This window comes from Giraffa tippelskirchi, chromosome 13 (assembly GCF_054371585.1).
Source record: "Giraffa tippelskirchi isolate mGirTip1 chromosome 13, T2T-mGirTip1v1.2.pri, whole genome shotgun sequence".
Classification (NCBI taxonomy): domain Eukaryota; kingdom Metazoa; phylum Chordata; class Mammalia; order Artiodactyla; family Giraffidae; genus Giraffa; species Giraffa tippelskirchi.
Window position 1 is genome coordinate 4,680,788 of NC_137287.1, and position 13,496 is coordinate 4,694,283.

The window sequence follows — 13,496 nt, forward strand, 5'->3', positions numbered from 1 at the left end:
TGGTCCACACTGTAAATGCTTAGGTAGAGTCACTTACAGTGTGTGAACATCTTACCAACACCAGGTGAGGCATGAGGACTTCCTGGTTCGCTATGAGCAGCTTTGCTTCTTTGTGTTTTAGCTCAGTTTTGCTAGCAGAAAAGACAGCCCAGGGCCCGGGGGAGAATTTAAACCCAAGTAGACTTTGTGTCTCAGACAACAGCGGACGCTTCCCTTTTGAGCAGTTTATTAGATCCTGCCCAGGGTAGAGTGGACCACTTCCTGGAAGGTTTGTAACACACTAGGGAAAATCTTAAGATGACACACAGGGAAGGAAGTGCCGGGTGGAGCAGGGCAGACCATGGGCATTCTTTATTTGAGAAAGTCATGCCACCTGGGAGAACTATTGCCAAAGACCATTGCTGAGACACACTGGCAATGTCAGAATTGAAATCCAATTAATCCAATTAATCTTTCTTTCCATGGCAATCAACAGAGTGAGCCCCCCCTGCCCCCGCTGCCTCCTTACTCCCCCCTTGCCCAGGCAGGGAGTATCTACAACAGGCTTGGGAGAGAGAGAGACATGGGGCACTGGGGTGGGGGGGACAAATAAGGATGTGACTTTGGTGGCTTCAGCCAGGACCTCCAAGGTCCTTGAAGGGAGTGGGGTCCAAACTGCATTCTTCCCATTGTGATCCTAAAGACCAGGAAATTCCCAGAAGAATCCACTGGGGCAGGCCTGCTCTGTTCAGGGGAGGGAGAGGAAAGAGTTCAGGCCAGAGATGAGGAACTGAAGTGGGGACAATTGTATTTAAAAATCGTTAACTAATTTGGTGATGTTTGGAGGTCACACTGGCTTTGAGATGTCTTAGATCTTGCGTTCTAGAGGAACCACTAATTGATGGCAGGGGTGAGGGTGTATTGGCTCCAATTTATATATATATATATATATATATAGGTTGGCTAATTTAAGAGAAGGCAAAACAAAACTGCGTATGTTGGAGGATCCCTTGATCCATGGCTGCTGGCCTTGGCTTTGAGACACTGCTGGCTCGCATTCAAGAGTCTGTGCTAATTGACATTTGTCTTCTCTTCTCCACAAAGGGCTGCCACCCTTGTGTCATTAGGACACTGGCACCACAACTATTTCTAAGGCGGAGCGGTAGCTTCTTTCTGTCAGAGCCAGGCGCTGCAGCAATTATCAGAAAAGAAGAAAACAGTCGGATGAGGAACTTGCTTTGTAGGCTTGACGAAATTAATAGACTAGCCTCGTGACTAGATAGACTTTCCTTTCATCGGCACCGGGAAGTTCTCAGGCGCCTGTCTGCTTAGCACAAAGGAGCCCAGATCTCTTCATTTCTGTCCGACTCCTTCCCTGCCCCCAAACCCTGGCTGGGTGTTCGACAAGACACACTCAAAGGCAACAAGACGACTCCTCTGACAAAGAAGCCGAGGGCTGGGAGATGGATCTGAGAGGCCAGTGAGAGGAGCTCATTTTTCTAACTCCATTATGGGCACCATTGGTTGGAGAAGCAGTTTTTTAAAAAATGTGCCATCTTCACGCAGTATAAGGTTTTGAAGTGTTTGCCCCCAATTACTGCAGCAGTGGCAGGATGTAGATTAATTTGGAAATAAGGAAAAACTTTGGGGGAGGTGGAGGGGACCTCTCTGGCGGGAGGCTGGGGGCACACTTCCCAGGTAGCCAAGTTAATGGGGATTCATGAGCTGTGGGAGCAGAATAATCAGTTGTGCCCTTGTCGACCGGCCTGAGCAGGGCTTCGTAGAAGGCCCAGGGCTGTCTCCCTGCCCTGAGAAGCTGAGGTCTTGGTTCCCAAGCGCCCCTTGTATGGCTTGCTCCTCCCATCGGTGGTGCATGCCCCACAGTTCACAGCTGGGAGGAGCCTCCCCCACAGGGCTGTGGATGAGCATGGCCTCATGGGCCCAGCATCACCCTTCCTCCTGCACTGGGGACGATGGAAATGATCTGCACGTAACAGGCTGACCCAAGATGAAGCTGGGTCATGACTTCCCTGCTCATTAGCTTTGGACAGATCCTTTACCCTCAGTGAGCCTCAGTTTTGTCATCTATAAAATGGGCACAGTAACGAACCGTTTACATCACTACCTGTGTTAATCGGTAGTGAGGATTAAATAAGGTAACATGTGAAATCAGAAGCCGTACAGTGCTCTTACTGTTGTTCTTGGCTGCTGCCTGCTGTGCCGTGTCAAGGGCACCTTTGGAAAGAAGAATGGAGTGGGGGGAGTCCAAGGGGAGCAGAACATTCTTCTGATACCCAGCAGTGTCTTCTCCTCCTGGCCCAGTCACTAGAGTCCTGAGGGTGTTCTGACAGCCATTCTCGACCCGAATCAGAATTCTTCCACCTTCCTGAAAAGGTGAGACTGAGGGCTTTCCTGGTGGCTCAGTGGTAAAGAACCCGCCTGCCAATGCAGGAGACACAGGTTTGATCGCTGATCTGGGAAGATCCCACATGCTGCGGAGCAATGAAGCCCGTGCGCCACAAGTACTGAGCCTGTGCTCTAGAGCCTGGGAGCTGCAATTACTGAGCCCATGTGCCACGACTACTGAAACCTGCATGGCCTAGAACCCGTGCTCTGCAAGAAGAGAAGCCACTGCAATGAGAAGCCTGCATACCACAACTAGAGAGTAGCCCTGCTCGCTGAAACTAGAGAAAAAGCCCTCGCGGCAACGAAGACCCAGCACAATAAAACATAAAATAAATAAATAAAATTATTAAAAAAGAAAAACAAACCCTAAAACAAGAGTGAAAATGAAAGGCTAAGGAATCTCCTGCTTCTTCTGGAACTGAATTAAGGGCTCCCACATGGGGGCAGTTCACTGTTTGGGTCCCTCTCTCGTAGCCAAAGACATTGAACAACTCGACGGCAGGAGCCAGGCTGCTCGGCCCATGTGTGGCCCATTGTGGTCCCCTTGACCGCTTTGCTGGAGGAGCAGCTGAGACCCCAAGGGCCCCCCCAGGAGGTGAAAGCTGTTTCTCATTGCTATCTGATTTCCTGTGAGCAAAAGATGCCCCCTGACCAGTAAAATGCTGTTGAAAATGCTCCAGCAGACACGGACGGACACCAATTAACTTCAGAAAAGGGAGCGGGAAGGGCGAAGCACCACAGCGAGATGGATTCCCGCCCCCTCCCCATCCCCTCCCCACCAGGGACTTGGAGATGAAGAGGGCACATTCTGCTCGCTTATTGAATGCATAGCAAAAAAAGAAAAAGAAAAAAATGAGTAAAAGCCGAACAGAACAGTCAGTGGAGGCTCAAGTGTTTGCTTCTGAATGGTGCTCAGGCAGCGGGCACGGCGTCTGCTCACGGACACAGCACCGTCTTCAGAGATGAGTGGGACACCGCGGCCTCCTCGGGTGGCACGCCCGCTTGTGGGGGGGCTCTCAGGTGGGAAGCAGTGTTCGCAGATGTGCCACGGGAGGAAGGCGGGGGGGCTGGGTGGGCGATCGGCTGGGGACGGCGGGCGTTGGGGCTGGAGTTCTGGCCACCCAGACAGAAGAGCTTTTCTTTGTTGGTCTCCGAGCAGATAGAGAGAGCATCCACCTTGTTGCGGGGGGGCGAGTCCTCTGACGTCCGCACACCGGCCCCCCGTGAATTCATGCTCGGGGCCGGCGTGACTCATGGCCTTGAATCAGCCGTTGTTGAGTCTGAGGGAGGCGAGCGGGGAAATCAATGGAAGAAGGTGTCGGAGAGAATGTCCTGTTCTGCCCTCGGTGAGAACAGCCTGTTTCCAGAGTCCTGGCGGGGACGGTGATACAGGAGACGCCCTTGAGAATTCTCAGACTGTCAGGCTGAGAGGAGGGAGGGAGTCGCTGCCACCTCACAATGGGAGGAGCAGATTAACAACCTCTCTCTCTGACAAGCACCGTTCTAGGCACTGCAGTCACCCTAGCGGTTGAGACACCGTCCTTCTCCCGGCACTTCGTGGGGACACAGACAGTGAAGACGGGCCCAGTCATGTTACTTTTCCTGAAGCTCCTGGAAGCCAGTACTCAGTTCCACATAGGTGTGTTGAGATCGTTGGAAAAATCCTGTCTTAGTCCATTTGGGCTGTTATAATAAGATACTGTAGGCTGGGCGCCTTATGAACAACAAACGTATCTTTCTTACAGTTCTGGAAGCTGAGAACTCCAGGATCATGGCGCCAACAGATTTGGTGTTTAGTGAGAGCTTCCTGGTTCCCAGATGGCACCTTCTCCCTGGCTCTTTGCTTGGTGGAAGGGGCTGGGTGCTCTGTGGGGTCTTTTATTAGGGCAAAAGTCCGATGTATCTGGGCTCCGTCCTCATGACCTAATCACCCCCCAAAGGCTCCATCTTCTAATTACATCGCCTCTGCTGGTAAGGTCTCAACATGTAAATTTGGGGTGGACGCAACCAAGCAAACCACGCATGTGCTAGTAGTACCTCAGTTGTGTCTGACTCTTTGTGACCCTGTGGACTGTAGCCCGCCAGGCTCCCCTGTCTATGGAATTCTCCAGGCAAGAATACTGGGGTGGGTAGCCATTCCCTTCTCCCGGGGAATCTTCATGACTCAGGGATTGAACCCGGGTCTCCACAGCAAATTCTAAGATGAATAATCCACGGTCCCTGCCCACGAGGTCCAGCTGTCTTGTAGAGGAGCCAGCGGGGCAGGAGTGAAGCACTCCAAAGGAACTGGACAGTGAGGGAAAGAAGGTTCACCTTGGAGCTGAATTATGGACTTGAGACCTCCTGCGTCAGAGCTGAGGAGGCAAAGTCACCTTAAGAGACAGTCGTCAGTCAGCAGGACTGTAATTGAATTTAATGCATAACTTCTATAAAGAAGGATTGTGTTGAGCAGAAGGAAAGTCACCTGAGAGGTCCCCCTCCCCCACCCGCCCTGGCACTGTCTGGTGATTCAGTGACACCCTGGCTTAGTCCCCAGTGCAGGGACTTCTTGTGGCTCAGAGGCACTTCCTGGGCTACCTGTGGGGGGCAGGTGGCATTATTTGTGCACAGCTCGTCCTTCCTTTTCTGCCCTTAACTGTGGTTCCCTGAGAGGGAATCTACTCCCCACTGGTTGTCTTTGACCTTGGCCTGCTTCAACCAATGGAATGCTAGTGGGCGTGATGTGAGCAGGGCTTTCAACAGCCTCACATGGCTTGCCTGCCTCTTACGCTCCTGTCATTTGCCAGAAGAGTTCCCCCCTGTAACCCTTTTAGTCTGGTTCCAGAATAAGGTACACGTGGAGACGACCTGAACCCTACCTTCAGCCTGAAGAAATAAAGCCTCCACAGTCTACCTGAAAACATGTGAATGGAAAATGAATGCTGTTGTTTTTAGGTTACTGAGCTATTAGGCTTGTTACACAGCATCACGATTCTGGAAACCTGACTCATACACAGAACCTGATGTGGGTGAAAGCTCTAATTGCAGAATGGGTTTAACTGCTCCCTTCTGCTCTGGCTCCTGGCTCTCTAAGCCACCTTCCACTTATAGTTTAGCTTCCTATACAGTGTGCTGATAAGAGAGAAGGAGCTGGTTGGGCCTGTGTTAATATTATTAGTTCGATTTCTCCTCATGAATGATCATGCTGGCTTTCCACATCAGTCTTGTGATGGTTAAGAGAGAGAGGCCTGAGGCTGATCCCCTCTGAGACCCCAAAATGTTCTTTGGGAGGACCGCGCAGTGTGCGGCTGAGCGGTGCACGCCAGCAAAAGCCCTGAGGCTATGTCCAAGCAGCCTCTTTGTGGTTTGATGGCTGGCCAGACTGCCTTAAGCCACACGGCTCAGCCAGAAGACACTCCTCGAAGCCAAGTTCACAAATCACTGTAACACCAGATAGCATCACCAAGATGAGATAGTCATGCCAGGTTATAGTAGTGGCTCTCAGTTCAGAGAGATGATATGCTATAAAATCTCTTCGTTCCCAGTGGCAAGGTCCTAGTGAGGGGAGTTGGAGGGTGGGGTGTAATCATGGTAACATTAGTAATATGACAATTAGTGAATAGACTGATCACTTTAATGAATCTTGTTTTAATAGAAATTATTCAACTGGGTGGAAAAAGTGCTAATTTGGGGTTTTCTTGTGTGTGGGCTTTTTATTCAGAAATTCTGGCCAATTGGGCCATGTCTCTAGATTAAGCATCATTATTTATCTGCTGGAAGTGTTCCAAACTTCAGGTACGAAACCTAGAAAGAAAGAAATAGCTCCTGTGTGTAAACTTTGTCAAACACAACCTATAGTGTGGAAAGTGTTAGTTAATCTTAATCTCTAAGACCTTATGAGGATTCTTTTGTCAGATCAATGTGCTGAGGGACATCAGGTAACCTGGGATCAGTTGGCACAGCTTGAGGGGTAGGAAGGAGAAGACCAGCAAAGCCATCTTTATAGTTTTGCCTGATGCAGGTATCTTTTTGATATCCATAGAGATCATTACGTGTAACTCATGCGGTACCAAAGGATTGACAGAGCACCTTTCTGTAAGAGGGGGCTGCCGTGAACATGCGGGTCAAGAAACGCGGGTGACCCAGACTTGTCATTCTGCTCTTTACTCTTCAGCAAAAGGAGGAAGCAGGCAGCAGAGAGTGCATGGAGCTAGAGATTAAGTGTTTCATTTCTTTTTGTTTTCAAATTTAAGCTATTTTAGGTCATCATCCAGCCTTTTTTGGAGTCTTCCCATAAAGCAGAGATGGATGAGCAACTGTGGTTTCCAGAGAGGGGAGAGGAAGCATGAAAATCCATCACTGGGTCACTGTTCCTGTCTCCCCATCCATGGAAGGACCTCGTGGATCAGGTTCTCTGAGTTCTGTCAGAGAATCTGCCCTGAGTTCTCTCTTTACCGCTCGCTGTGTGCAGTCACTATGTTGTGACCCTGTGGACTGCAGAACGCTAGGCTCCTTTGTCCTCCACTATCTCACAGAGTTTGCTCAAATTCATGTCCATTGAGTTGGTGATGCTACCTAACCATCTCATTCTCTGTCACCCTCTTCTCCTTTTACCTTCAATCTTTCCCAGCATCAGGGTCTAATTCACTAATTTTCAATGAGTTGGGTCTTCCCACCAGATGGTCAAAGTACTGGAGCTTTGGCTTCAGCATCAGTCCTTCCAATGAATATTCAAGATTGACGTCCTGTAGGATTGACTGGTTTGATCTCCTTGCAGTCCAAGGGACTCTCAAGAGTCTTCTCCAGCACCCTAGCTCGAAAGCATCAATTCTTCGGCGCTCAGCCTTCTTTATGGTCCATCTCTCACATCCATACATGACTACTAGGAAAACCATAGCTTTGACTATAGTGGACATTTGTTGGCAAAGTGATATCTCTGCTTTTTAATACGCTGTCTAGGTTGGTCATAGCTTTCCTTCCAAGGAGCAAGTGTCTTTTAATTTCATGGCTACAGAAACCATCCACAGTGATTTTGGAGCCCAAGAAAATAAAAATTGGTCACAGCTCCCACTTTTTTCACCCCTTGCTTGGCAAGTGCTTATTGTCCACCCTGTGTGCTCAGCATTGTACTAAGTGTCACAATCCTGTGAAAACAGCTTAGTGGATTTTTGCAACATTTCTTCACTAGTCTGCTAGGGCAGCCATAAAGTATCACAGACTGGGTAGCTTAAACAACAGATATTTGTTTTCTCATAGTTCTGGGAGCTAGAATTCCAAGATCAAGGTGCCAGCAGGTTGGTTTCTGGTGAAGCCTCTCATTCTGGCTTGGAGAAGGCTACCTTTCCTTTGCCCTCACAGAGATCTCTGATGTCTCTTCCTCTTCTTATAAGGACGTAGGTCCCATCAGATTAGGGTCCTATCCTTGTGATTGCTTATAACCTTATTACCTCTGTAAAGGCCCTATCTCCAAATACAATCACATTGGGGACTAGGGCTTCAACACATAAATTTTGGAGGACACAATTCAGTCAATAACAGTTTCCTTCTGGAATTTTAAGATTTTTTTTTTTAAAGAATTTGAATCACAAATACTTTTAGTCCAAGTGAGATTTTCCTTTGGCTAACACATTCACCCTCACCTAAAGTCTGTGGGACAACTGGGCAAACTGAATTAAAGACCTTATATTTCCAAATATACGAGGTGTGAATCAGTGAGGTGGGTCCACACACTATTCAGACCTCCAGGACCTGTCATAGACATGCAGGCTAGGGAGTCATTCCGACAGCCCTGTCAGAGACCACTTAAGCTCCTGACATGCACAAAGTAGGTGCACCACCTAAACGGGATGAATAAATGAGTGGATGAACACATGAGTGAGTGAATGATGATGGCTTCTGCTGAAAATGGTGAAGGCCAAATACACAGGATTTTTTAAATTTTTATTCATATTTATTTATGGCTGCAACTGGGTCTTCATTCCTTTCTCAAGTTGCAGTAAGCAGGCTTCTCATTGCAGTGACTTTTCTTGTTGCAGAGCATGGGCTGTAGGGCATCTGGGCTCAATAGTTGCAGTTTCTGGGCTCTAGACCACAGGCTTGATAGTTGTGGCCCATAGGCTTAGTTGCTCTGCGGCATGTGGAATCTTCCTGGACCAGGGATCAAACCCGTGGTCCCCTGCATTGGCAGGTAGAACTTTATCCATTGCACCACCAGGGAAATCCCCCCAATACACAGGCTTTTAATAATAATAATTAAAAAAACAACTTACTCTCCACCTTTTGTCTGTCATTTCCACAACTTGGGGTTTGAATCTGCACATCTCATTTTTTCAGCTCTGGGTTTATTTGACTTCATGTGCTTCAGGAAGGGCAGAGCTCCCTCCACGACTCTGTGAATCGAGCCTCAGAAAAGCTGCAGAGGTGTGAAGAGCACCTGTCTAGGAAGATCTATAAGGCATCTCCTGTAGGTCTTTAATCCAGTTCCTCCTGAGTGTGTGGCATTGGCAGTTCATAAAGGTTCAAACAAATGGGAATGGAGTTCCTCTTCACGCGGCTGGCGAGATGGTGAGCTTCTTTTTTCTTTTTTTCTTCTTTTGCTTTGCAGTGTTCACACGCTTATTTTAAGCTCTAAGATGGCTGGGACTCTAAAGGATCAGACTAATGCTATTCAATAATCAAGGAGAAGACTGTTTATAAAAACCTGTTTAAGGATTCTGCTGGCTTAACTTTAAACTACGTACCAACTGCACTGTGTAAGAAAAATGTTCAGCCTAGGTCTAGTTCCCAATGACTTATGTTAATGACAAAGCATTTCATAATTTTTCAAGCTATTTGCGATAAATTAAGCAAATTAAGCCTGCCCTGCAAAACTTGAATTGGAATGAAGCTATTACAGTAGGATTCCTACTCTAGCAAAATTGTATAATTAAATGTAGAAGACATAATAAATATTTGATAAACTCAATTCTACTTACATCCACTGAGTGCCTACTATGTATGTATAAGGCATAATGCTCAGTGCTACGAGGTTTATGAGAAAAGAAAAACACAGTTTATCAAGGACTCTTGGCTTCTCAAGTATTTTATGTCACAATAATGTAAAAACACATAGTTTCTTTTTTTTTTAAATCAGCTTATACATTGTATCTGTAGGACTCAGTTTCCCCTATTTACAATTGCACCTCAAAGAAGTTCTGTGGAAATGAGCAATTAAAACAATGTTCTGACCTTAAGACTAGCTTGTAAAATGTTGGCAGAGCTTAAACAATGCTGTTAAAAACATTCATTTAAAAGTGGTATTCTAGCTGAGAGCCAAAACAAAGGAACAAAATTCACTCACGGGCTCCTCTGCCAGGGGTATACGTGCACACTGTCTTTGGCTGATCTAATTCTCTCTTAGGCTTGAAATGTTTTCCCAAAGCTCACATGGAGAAATCCACCAAGAGAGAACGGTGTTCTCTCACCTACCGAACTCAATCTGGATTTGAGAGCAGAGGAATAACACTAGCTCCTCTCAAAAAGGCCATCATTACTGCTAGGATTCTTTTTCTCTCCCCTCTCTCTTCCTGCACGCACCAAAGGGCTCTATAGACAGTCTCCATAATTTGCTCCTTTGTGTTTCTCATTACGGCCTGAGAGGAACCCTGCTGAGCTCCCCTGACATTATCTCCGTCCATCTGAGGCCTGTGTGTTTTGAAATGTCATCTTGCTTGAGAGATAATACCAGCTCTGATTGTGTCAGTCACAGAGCTGGGCATGGAATAAGTAAGTGAAGACAGACTCTAACATAAAGTCAAGGTCGTTCATGTGCGTTAAAGAAATGGGGGCCTTACTATGTTCCAGGAAGTATGGGGCCAAACTGGTGTTACCAGTGCAATCTTGGGGTGACCTCAGTGTTTGCCCCTGGTCAGAAGTGGGTTTGAGCCCCTCTGCCATGAAGAGGAGGAATCGGGGGCAATGAAACCTTGTAACTGTGACAACCACAGAGAGCAAAAGCCAGAGGTGAGCTGGATCTGTCAAGGCCAACAGTACACAGGTGAGGCTGGCCCACACCCAGTGCGACAGTTCCCACAGCCTCATGTGATTTGAAGACTGCAGGAGGCTCCCACATGCCCCGGTGCAGGGGTCCCAGCAACTGCAGGGGCTGCCAGACAGTGTCTCTGCTCGTTGCTGAGGTCTGCCTCCCACAGCAGGCCTGCCACCCGTCGCCCACCTGCCGTGAATGAGAGTAGGGCATCACACACCTCTCCAGCTTCCCAGCCAGGACACACTGCTGCATTGTCCTCCTTGGCACTGCGGAGTGGGCAGCACTGGGCAAGGCCGGCCGGGCGTCTCAGATCCCAGGACACTAAGAATGTGGAGGGCCAGCAACCACTTCTGCTCCCTCATTTACACCCCCCCCTCATTTGGGGGTCTCCTATCTCCTTGGCTCAGGGACTCCAGAGGGAAATATACACGATCGACTTGGTGAGTCTCAGAGATAATTTAATCCCACATTTGCATTTGTAATCTCAAAAGTCTATAGGGACCAGACAAGTACATAAATATGTAATTCCGACTTGTTTAAGACCATAAGGTGTCATGGAGCACGGTCTGAACTGGCTACCTCCTAAAGGAATTCACCCTGAAAAACCAAATCAAAGCAAAATGAAATGGGTAGCCTAAACAAAACACATCTGTGGGCACCAAGTGCCCCTCATGCCACCAATACACAGTTCCTGATCTGGTCTACGCCCTCATGTGACAGATGGAGAGACTGAGTCCCGGGGGAAACGTTACCTGTTCCTAGACCAGGACTAGAGGCCTGGTTACCTAAATCTCCATCCGTGGTTGGCAACCCCACACAGCCTAACTCATTATCTGTTGGGGGCAGGCGATGGATATTGTGAGATTTCTGACTACCAAACCTTCAGAGTGTTGACACCAAGCCCCACCTTTTTGGGACTGTCTGAGAAAGGCTGAGCTTTCTTCCCACCATGGGAAGGGCTCACATACAGGCAGGGCAACTTCCGTGGCTCAGTGTCTCCATCTGTAACCTGGAGATGAAGCCTCCCAGTCTGTCTACTTTATGTCATGAGAGGTTTCTTAAACGGGTAGGGGACTAGAGACAAGGCCAATGTGCAGATGAAATGAGTCGATTATGGAAAACCCTGGGAACAGTGCCTAATGCAGAGTAAGTACTCACTCAGTATAAGTTATCACTGTAGTGTTGTTGTGTCAATATTATCGTTTGACACGTTCTAAGACACGATTGGTAAAATGAAAATGTTACCCAGAAGCTGAACTAATGGCAAATGACTCAAAGCAAGCTTTGTATGTGATCCATCCGGCATACTAAGGAAAATTACAAGGAGAGAAATTATACAGCACAGCCAGGAAAATAGAATAATGAAAGCCAAGCAGTAATGCTATCCAGGGTAAACCTATTCACCAGCCAGGAAGATAAGAATTGAGCAAATTTGTTCTTGAGAAAGATACAGCAGAGAGCTTTCTCTGAAAAACAAAAATTGAACAATCTGCATTCTGAGACCTCTTAGGAAAGAAAATTTCCTTTAGTAAATACTTCATATTCAAAATGATCATGAGCCACAAAAGGCATTTTTCCTCAAGTGAACTGAGGGGCATTTTTCCTCAAGTGAACTGAGAAAGTTTCTTATAAATTAAAAACTTTTGGGACTTCCCTGGTGGTCCAGTGGCTAAGACTGTGCTCCCAATGTAGGGGGCCTGGGTTGAATCCTTGGTCAAGGAACTAGATCCCACCCGTCACAACTAAGAAAAAAAAAAAAGGATTCCCCATGCCACAATAAAGATCCAGCACATGGCAACAAAATCCTGCGTGTTGCCACTAAGACTCAGCACAGTCAAATAAAAAACAAACAAACCTTTTCCCCCCAAAGTAGAATTAATTCATTGTAAGCTATTAACATGAACACACTTTCTCAGCTATCTGAAGCCTCTGGTCTGAGGTTGGATTCCTGCTGCAGAAAGTCTACTGGGCAGTGTGAACTTCTGTGCCTTTTGGGTTGTTCTCCCACACCTGCCATAACAGCTCGGGTATTCCTACCTTACTGAATGCGCACTCTTGCTTTCCTCTGAGCTCCCAAGACGTGTCCCGCTAGCATGCTGGCACCTTCACCAGGGGTCCTTGCCGAGGCGTTGAGTGCAGAGCGTCTGTAGACATGTTTTCACATCAGCAAGCTCTCCCTCATCCAGTCTGATGCTCCCTCCCCTGTCAGCACCCCCTGGATCTAGTCCTATAGCCCTTTCCTCTAGGGGGGGCAGTCCCCTTCATCCCTGAGCAGGCCCTGTGCTTCCCCAGATGGGTTGTGTTAGGACTTGACCCCTGAGGTCGGCCTGGTGCCCAGAGGGGAGGGGAGGGGAGGGCACATCCTGGGGAGCGGGCACACACTGCCTTAAAGGCTGAGCCTTCTGTGTGGTCTCCCAGCTAGCCTCTAAGCAAAGCCGTGGGCCACAGCTGCAGGGTAGGAGGTTTCCAGGGGTCTGGGGCTTCAGGGCCTTCAAGTGCATCTGCCCAGATGACCCCATCTCAGTCCTCAGGGTCCCGCGCCTTCTGACTCAGGGCTTGTGCGGACACAGCAGACTTGCTGGGGCTGAGACTCCACTGTGCTCTGGAGGACTGGGGCTACTGCCACGTGAAGTCCCGGGCCTGGCTTCTCCTGCCTTCTGGATGCAGGAGATAAGAGTCTCTTTATATACTGTTTTGAAGGCACTCTGAATTTCACAGTTGGCTTTGTATAGTCTTTCTCCAAGGCATCAATGGCACTCATTAGAAAGCGTCTCATTTCGTTGAGCTCATTCGTTTCGTTATAATATTATCTCATGCCCTTGACCTCTCAAAAGCTGAGCTATTCATTGGCCCTGCCAGGACACCCTACCCCACCCAGCCCCCTTCACCAGCCACAAGCCTTCACAGCTGCGGGGCCTCAGCTCACCAGGGCCGGCAGAGCACCACCGCCTGTGAACCGCCTCAGGCCGGCCACCTGGTGGGGGATGGAGGTCTTCCCTGGACCACCCCTGATCCCAGCTCTTTCCCGGGAAACAGGCTCTGAGACGCTGAGTGGAGCAGGCAGGAAGTTTCCTGGGGAACCTGGGGGTGGGGTGGGGAAGGAAGG

The 13,496-nt window shown here is 48.4% G+C and overlaps 1 long non-coding RNA gene across 1 annotated transcript in view; it reads right to left on the reverse strand.

Moving 5' to 3' along the window:
* Positions 1–9,432: 9,432 nt before the first annotated feature.
* The window catches only part of LOC145531189 (uncharacterized), a 32,766-nt gene continuing 28,702 nt past the window's right edge, over positions 9,433–13,496 (reverse strand). The window contains exons 3-4 of the long non-coding RNA XR_014072259.1: positions 12,428–12,534; positions 9,433–10,987 (exon numbers count right to left, since the gene is read on the reverse strand). This is a non-coding gene — a long non-coding RNA (uncharacterized LOC145531189). The remainder of the gene's footprint in view (positions 10,988–12,427; positions 12,535–13,496) is intronic.